This window comes from Pezoporus occidentalis, unplaced genomic scaffold (genome assembly GCF_034315485.1).
Source record: "Pezoporus occidentalis ecotype Australia unplaced genomic scaffold, CSIRO_AGI_Poc_V1 ctg88, whole genome shotgun sequence".
Classification (NCBI taxonomy): Eukaryota; Metazoa; Chordata; class Aves; order Psittaciformes; family Psittacidae; genus Pezoporus; species Pezoporus occidentalis.
In genome coordinates, this window is record NW_026916242.1 from 713878 (window position 1) to 722885 (window position 9008).

Sequence of the window (9008 nt, forward strand, 5' to 3'; positions counted from 1 at the left end):
CTGAACTTCTATGCACCCAGTGCTGTCAGACTATTTTTGCCAATATATCCTCTGAATGTTCCTGGCTCTCTGTTAACGATGATATTAGGAGCAGCAGAACAGCAGCGCAGAAGATAAAGGCTTTTACGGTGGTAAGGGAGACAAACTACTCATCACCGTGTAAGGAAAATGTTTTGCTCTGAACAATCTAGAAGCCGGCGTGTTAAAATAGTTATATTTACACACTTGGTATTCTGAATTATACAGAACTGACACTCAGTGTATTTGTGTAACTGAATGAAGAATGTTGCTAATTCTACTATCTTTTCAGAAAGAGAACTAAGATGCAGCTCTTACTTGTGGCTATATTTGAATCAGATTAACTGCAGTTCCAGAGGAAGATGTTGCTATCTTAACACTTTCATTTTTCTCTTTGATGTTTAAAACAACTACAGACATCATTCTGGCATTCTTTACTGGCTCGCAAAGTAAAAATACTTTACCTCTGTTGACAAATTGGTTAGAATTTGACACAATATTCCAGATGTAAAGTCTTTAAATCTAAGCTTTTAACATTCAGTATAACGGCTTTAACTTAATGTTTCTATATAATATACAAAGTATTACACAAATAAAAAATAGGAGTTGAAAGAAATATTTCAATCCGGACTCAGAATTTTGGTGAAGACTACAACCAGTGTTACAGAGCAGCTCTTTGTCTTTTACATAGACAGAGTATTTTTCCAGCGAAGTTGACAGGTACATTCCTTAAGTACTTTCAGAATGATCAGCCTGAAGGGTTTGGAGAGTAAACATCTTTGTAAACATACTTGGAGGCACTTTATGAGCGTAGCTAGGCAGAGATCAGAGAAATGCTGGTGACAAATGGGAACTAAACACCCATAGTTTGGATTGCTGCGGAAGGAATTAAGGGTGTTCCTTCAATATTACTGATTCCTAAGCATAAAATTGCAGTCATCTTTAACATGTGCCTGTATTCCAGTTCTCTAGTTACATACACCACTATGCAAGATTCCTCCTTAGTAAGGGCAGCCTCAGCTTAAACATCATTATACACATCACATGTGCCTTTGCAGCCCCATTTTGTGGCGCTCTCAGCCAGACATATACATCTTCAAATCTCTTATATCACCATGGGTGAAACTTGCAGCACTGACAGCATCCCAGACCCATCTATACCATGCATAGTCCTTGATCTGCAACACTATCCTGCACATGAAACCTTGCTTGTCGTGTACCATTGTTCACCAGGGCAGAGACATAACCCAACACCCCATGCAAACTTCTGTGCAATTTGAGCCAACCCTCCCTCAATGTCTGTCAATACGTGCATCTTTCAGACAATTTGCACCAAAGCAGCCAACCATTGCTCATAGACTAACAGAAGAGATTAAAAAAGCAAGCAAGGTATTTCCTGGGGGTGCTGGCAGAGAGCAGGACAGGAAGAGAGGAGGTTTACAAGCGAGATATTCACAAGATCTCCATAGAAATTCTCTCCAGGAACTGAAGAAGCAAAGTGAACCTTCATGGGATAACATTTTAACTCCATCAAGAGCCAAAAAACAGTCATTAACCAAGACAAAACACTTTTGTTCTCCTGGCTCACACAGCCTGACTAAAGAGTCTTTGGCCATTGCCCAAAACACAACTCCACACAACCTTGATAGCACTTACCTCCAAGCATTGTACCAGGTGCTGAACACACAGGACCTAGCCCTGGGACACAGTCTGCAAAGCACAAGACCAGGAATTACAGTCACTTGAGGAATGTGGTCACTACCTAGCTTATCCTAACAGCACAGCATGGAATGGGAGAGACCCCCAACTCCCCTTGAAGCAGATTAGTGGAAGAAGCTGCTTGGTCATTACCAGACTTGTTACACCTGCCCCCCCATCAGATCCTGGATCAGCCCCAGCTGTTTTGCTTCCATGTAGGAGGTAGAGCCCAGTCACTCTGCACAGGAGTGTCCAGTGACTGACAAGAACCATGTGGAGAAACTAGACTTCTGTGTTTGATTTTTAATAGATTTAAGTTTTTCAGTAGTTACTGCCTGTGACAATTTTGCAGTTTTGGTACTACAGCCACCTCACTTACATGTCAACTAAACCATGTCTGCCACTGATTCAACAGGACCTGTGTTCAAGACATGTTTAAACATGGCTTTCAAGCCATTCCAGGCAGAGCTAGCAGAGGCTGCTTCTACGGTTAAGTTCTAAAGTTAGCAGCCTCAGAAAGATTCTTCCTCTGTGTTCTTCACTTTTAGTTTGCTAATAGAAGGCTTCTTAAAATAAAAATAATCTAACAAAGGTATTCACTTTTTTCTTTAGATTAACACAAGAACAAATTGGACGAGGTAGAACTGAGCACAGTCTTCTTTTTACTTCATTTGGATCACCAGTTAAAAATAGCTATTTTCTGGACAATATATCGTTTTAATTACTCTTAGTCTTATAAATCAATCCATAATGAACAAATCCAGTCCTTTGTTATAGTAAGTCTCACTTGCTGATGTGCTCACTAACAATGCTGAAAATATAATTATATAATTATGCAAAGGCTGTAAAAAAAGAATCCTAAATAAAGTCCGTAAAAGCCCAGTCCACCCAGGATCTGAATGAAAACCAGGTTGTTCTCTGTCCTTGCTCTGCCTGGATGTGAATAGCTGTTAGGTGAAGACTGAGGACACACTATAGTTCTCATAAATTCCCTGCTGAGCAGTGCAACCTTTAGTTTCTGGAGCTCCATAAGTTATTAGATAGAAACAAAGGATTCTTCTGCCTTCATGTCAATCTACTTGTACTGTTGTTTTACATGCAAAAACTGTCAGATACTTTCTTATTATTCCCACAAATTACAAAAATCAACAAATTAAGAAAACCTGTTATCCAGAGATTTTTGTAATACCACTTCTTTAGCCAACCACTATTCATTTCCATCCAGGATTGCTGACATATGCACTATTTTCCAATTAACTGCTTCTGTTTAATTATTAAACAACTACATTAAGTTCAACAGGAAGGTTTTTTTTTCCAATTCCAGACTAAACCTGCTCACGCATGAGTTAATCAAGAACAATTTCATGTTTAAACAAGCACTACAGAGGTATTCATACAAAAGAAGATACATTAGTTCTCTGCAAGTCCAGTTTTATTCAATGAAAAGATTCATTGCGTGATGCTGCCATGACCGGGCAGGCTTAGTGGATGAATTGCAAATCTAATCAGTTTGGCAAAGGGCTTTGTGGAAGCTGCTGTGGTGGCTTTGCTGACTTCAAGATATTTGTTCTTTAGTTCATTTGTTGCAAACAACTAAAATCAGGGGCAAGGAAGGAAAGGCCATTCATTAACTATGAAAGTGCAAATTTTTGTATGGTACTGGAAACGTTTCAAATGTAGTTTTAAATTTTCTATTCACCATGTATTCATTTTTCTCACTATTTTTTCCCCTTATTTCTATACATCTAAATTTCAAGTGCCCTTCCTAGAAAAGGCAAAATAACTTGGGCCTTGTAGGCAATCAGGATTTAAGGTGCTGAATTTTAAATAATTATTCCAATAACATAATCAATTGGTAAAAGATTTATGGCACAAACAAATTTCCACATGCTGTAACTACTCTAATGTTTCTTTCCAGACCATCATTTACTTGGTCATTCTCTTCACCTTAATTCTGTCAGGAGAAATTGTCTAAGAGTTCTAAAAATCAGGTTTTGATCTTTCCTATAGTATTCACATTTAAACAAGCCCAGCCTTATTTTATGCAATAAGAGGAACTATTCTAAAACATACATTCTAACAATTACATGTATTTTCTTCAGCTGCAACCAACAGCCCTTGTATATGTGTGCTGGAGTTCTCTGCCGTGTTTATTTACATGTATCTCACACCAGCAGTCTCAAAGAGAAGACCCAAAACCTATCCAAGCTCATATCTCTACATCTGGGAACATGAACAAGTGAGGAAGGTAAGATGACGCAGCCAGGGAGAGGTGTTCTCAATTTACATTAGGGCTGTACCTTTCGTACCACTTCTTGCATGGCACACATACACTGCATTTTTCACTTGTGGGTGTGTGTTTTTAGTACATACCAAACAGTATGTTTTCCAGCACACAAGCAAGTGAACTTCTGTGAATTTCTGACCACACTGAGTAACATGCATGCATCAGTTGCTATTACTCAACTTTTCCTAAAGTCAGTCAGGATCTCCAAGGCTCAAGGTCCACTTTTAAGCAATTCAGCAACCTAAGTGGCAGTTAAATCAAGGCATGTTTATTTGCTTCTTGAGTGCAAATAAAGGTATGTTGATCCATTTTACTGTGGATCTGTTCTTAACATTAATCAAATAAAATGCAGTCGTTCTACAATAACTATGTGTTTTCCATGCCGAACACAGAGGACTATCTCAAGGCATTTTCATTCTTCCCCTGTGAGGTGTGGCAGTGTTATAATCTCCATTTCCAAGCAGAAAAGATTGATGGTCTACTTCAGGGCAAAAGAGTGCCCCAGTATCACAGAGGAAAGCTGCAGCAGAACCAGCCAGATCTGGTTTTCTCCCTCCTCCTCCGCCTTGTTATAAAAGCCCCATCTAAATCTGAAAATTCACAAGTTGGGTTCTGCACAGCTATCAGCTGCTGAGCTGGGACACCAGAACATACGCATATTTGGCTGACAGTTCCCATGCTGTAAGTAACACGCTATGTTAGTAAAAAACATGCTTCATTGTTGGTAAGCACTAATGTCCCTCATGATGCTTCCCGACTCTCCATCTCTGGGAATTTTTGCAGTACAGTGTGGGTTGCAGCTGTACTTATCAGAGAATAAGTGTTCAGTGTCAAAAAATTCCTGCTGTTCCACCTCATCACTTGATTTTCACATAAGCTTTAAAGACTCCAGGAGTTCTTTCTATTCCACTCCAACCTTTAACATGCCAGTTTTCAAGCCCTTTACTGTCACCCCTGGAGCCCGCTGCCCATTGTTAGGAGAAGGAACTGATCTTGCCTGTTATTTGTGGGAATACAACTACCAGATCCGCCAGGTGTGCCACAGCTACAAAAGAAATCTCAGCAGATGAGTGTTCCGCAGACAATAAACAACAGTCAACAGATGTTACAAGCACTTGCTGACCAACTGCACATGGCAGTGGGATCAGGTCATGGTACAAGCTTGTGTCTGTCAGCAGCGACTGCAAGCCCTTTGGATCCTGTGTTCCTGAGGCTGCACGCCAAGTTTATTTCAGCCTCTGGATGCCAAAATGACAGCTGCTTTGAGAAGGAAAAATTGGGGTATCAATCTTAGGGGGAAAGTTTACATCACTCAACAATCTGTTTCATGTCAGAAAAAGAAGCTATGCATAACCATTAACCGTGTTCTGATTCAGAAGCACAACTTTGGATAAAGCACAGGAATTAATATTTAAGTCAATTAAGAAGGCTTCCATAGATGTGTAGGTAACAGACTGGCCCTATCTAGAAGGCAAAATGTTGTGGTGAAGTAGGAACATAAAAATATTCTATTGTAGATAATAAAATTGGAAGTACATTTGAAATGATAGTCTTATAGCATCATGTAGTCTTAATAGCAAATTGCCACATTCCTTAGCAGCAGTTCTACTTGATGAATTTGTTATACATATTTAGTATTGCTGGGTGCATAGCCTTATTCCACTTTTGGTTTTGTTGTGATTTACTTCATCTTTAACAGCAGCTTTTTGCTGAAGTTTGAAAGGCAATGCTGCATAGTTTCAGTGTATTTATTGTGTTATTTGCAATTCTTGCTTCATGTACATAAGCATAAGGTGATCTGCTACTTTCAACTACAGTGTCCTGCTCCCTATCTACATGTAGTCTGTGGCTATTTGAGGTACAAAGGAGGAAAGAAAGCCACATGCCACAGTCCACTGGGAGAGTTATTTTAACATACACTTGATTTGTAAAGTAGCCGAGTTCTTTCATCTTTTGCAGATAACATCACACAATGTATTGAAATAAGTCAGGTACCTAAAATCAGTCCAACCGTGGCAATAAATATATCTATCTACAGATGCTACGGTGAGCCCTAATTCCTGTCCCTCAATCTAGGTCATGAAGATATGTTAAGTATCTCCCCACAACAGCGGACCTGCTCTCTGTGAATCCCTCAGAAGCTTTCTCTTGCTTTGCTGGCTACAGGTGTCTTTTCCCAAGGTGCACGGAAACTCACTGTCAGCTGAATGTTGCTGGTGTACCCCAGCCAGCATGGGACTGTGATCTGCAGAGGAACAGCAGCTCTGACAAGGCTGCCACAGTTCTTGTTACATTTCCTAATATTTTTCTTTATCCAACACTTCCTCATCCTTCCTGGAACGCCTGAATGACTTTTATTCCTGCAGAATGTACACACCTTGGCCTTGCATAGACTCATATGGTAATGCTCACAACAGGGCACTTGCAAGGGCAATACTTTCAAACACTATAAAAGCCAGAAGTCCAAACATTGTGACTCAGAGCTCCAAAATGTAACCAGACTGGGCTATGTCAGTGGCTTTATGGAACAGTTGCTGGAGAGCTGTTTGCTGTCATATCATCATAATAATATAGTGATATAATAACAGCAAGGCAATGGAGCAGAAACACCTGAAGACTGGGAGCATTATTCTGTCAGACCAGCATAAACTGAGAGTTGCATCAACAGGACATAAAACTGAATGGGAACACATTCAAAAGAAATAACATCTATAGTAAGACTCTCCTGCAGAACAAGCACAACACTCCTTTGAATTTGATTTCTTCCTAATAATTTTTAATAGCGATAGAAGAACTTTTTGCAAAGACACTTTGGAAGGGGAGAACAAACACAAAATTCAAACCAACCAATTCAGTCTAACAAACAGCCTCCTGGACAAAATACTTTAAGATAACCATATGCGTAAACTTTTACTTTAAAGGCACCCTGAGTCAGGAAAAAAAAATAAAAATAAAAAAATCCAAGTATCAAACCTCTTTATTATTCTGGCATCACAAAACTCAAGACTTTCAGTTCTCAGTTCAGGGAATGTCTTACTCTGGTTAGCATGAGGTTAATACTTAGATCTTTCTTTCCTTTTTTCATTATTATCAGTAAGTCAACAGCAGCTTTTAGTATCTTGCAAGGCAAGTTTCAACAAAGCTGCAGTATGATTTTTAATGTGATTAGTAAATCAAGACTAGAACATGTGCCCACACACATCCTCCACAATCAATTCACACAAGAAGGAAGATGTTGGCAATCTGTGTTACACCATTCTTTATTTTTATCCCAAAGATCAAGATCCATTGAGAAAGAGGGGGCATGGCCTGTGAAGAAAGTATGAAAAGATTTCTTGATTATCCCTCAAAAGACAGAGACTGCATTACCTTTACCACAAATCACCCTCTGCAGGGATTTTCCCAGTGTGGAGGCATTCAGGAGGCAGCCACAGCTGGGAAGGTCTCATTCATAGCAACACAGCTTCACTGGCAACACAGCACCAGAGGTGCAATGGTAGGAGGCACCACGATGCTTTAGGAATTCACAGGTAGACTCATGGCCTTCTCCAAAATCCTGAAATCTGTGAAGTTCAAAGTTAGAGCTGTGATTCACTGAATGGACAGGACAAATACTCACTTTTCTTAAGAGTCCAATACTGAGGAAAAGTTTCAATAGGAACCTGGCAGAGTTTCAGCCACCGCAACTTCTCTCCTTCTGCAACGATTTATAATTATAACTTATAATTTTAATCTTCTGAAATAACAGACATACTGACTCAGAAAGAAGTTCAGTTACCTCAATATCCTGCCTAACAGCTGTCAGTAGTAATCACCTGAAAGAGCGCTCCTTCTCTTATTCTTTCCTACTGGTACCCTGCAGGTTACAGAATTGTTTGCCCATGGTTTCAGTCAGACCTCTGTGTTTACTGACAGTTTCTAATTTATATCATTTAATCTATATTCATAATTATGTTGTTGGCCTCTACAGCACCTGTGGAAACAAAATATGCAATGAAATTGTGTGCTATGTGAAAAGGGATTTTCTGCTTCAAACTTGCCTGCCCAATAACTTCACTGTGTGACCATGGCATTATATGATCATAAGTGGATGAACATTCCTGAGTCATCTTATTTATGATTTCATAAACTTCTATCATGCCCCACTCCAATCATCTATTTTCACACAGAAGACTCCTTGTTCAATTCATATCTCAAATAGACTCATTATATGGTTCCTAAACACTTTGGGCATTCTTTGTACTTCCATCATTTCACTATATGCCTTTTGAGACAGAATTTTCAGAACACCACACAACATTCAAGATGCAGCAAAGACATACATCAGTAGCATAATTATACTCACTGTTTCACATGGTATTCCATTCCTAATTTTCCAATTCCCATTTTGATTGCTACTAAACACTGAGATGACAGAGAACTTGCCATGACCAAGATCCTGAATGGAACAAATTAATTGAGTCCATCTTTTAGCACAAGCATATTGCTTTGCACACTAGACCTTAGCCTTCTTAGCCTTGCTATTTTATTTCTCAGTCATTTGTATAGCAAAGCCTTTCATTAGAGCCAGCTTTAGTTTTGACCCACAAATAATTTTATATAGGCAGCATACACTGTCTCCCTAACACATCCCTTCTTAGGTCTTTAAACATGGCAAACAGCATACACCCCTGTGGGATCTCTCTCTGAAAAATTTGTATTCCTCCCATTTTCTTCCTTTTCTTCAGCCATCTCAATCTACAAAAGGATCTTCTCTTTATTGCACACCAGTTTAAGTTCTCAGGGGCAAAAAGCAACTTGAAAAATCCAAGGAGGTTGTGACAACTGACTCATCTTTTTATCTACAGGCTTGTTGCCTCCTGAAAGATTTCCAAGAGGCATGTTGTCCTTTTGCAATCTACATGTTTTCCATGTATCCACTAATACTGTTCTCATTACAATTCCTATCATGTCCCTGGCTTAAAAGTCAGATTAGTTTTTATGATTCTCCCAAGCACCCTATTTC

At 39.3% G+C, this 9008-nt stretch overlaps 1 protein-coding gene across 2 annotated transcripts in view; it reads right to left on the bottom strand.

Annotated features, from left to right (window-relative positions):
• Positions 1-8754, bottom strand: part of ITGA6 (integrin subunit alpha 6) — a 56242-nt gene extending 47488 nt beyond the window's left edge. The window contains exons 1-2 of one of the 2 annotated variants that reach the window (XM_062604779.1): positions 8632-8754; positions 7373-7566 (exon numbers count right to left, since the gene is read on the bottom strand). The gene's annotated coding sequence lies outside the window, so the exon portion shown is untranslated. Of the gene's footprint in view, positions 1-1674; positions 1777-7372; positions 7567-8631 lie in introns of those variants that run through there. The other variant, XM_062604780.1, reaches the window with a different exon arrangement.
• Positions 8755-9008: the final 254 nt, after the last annotated feature.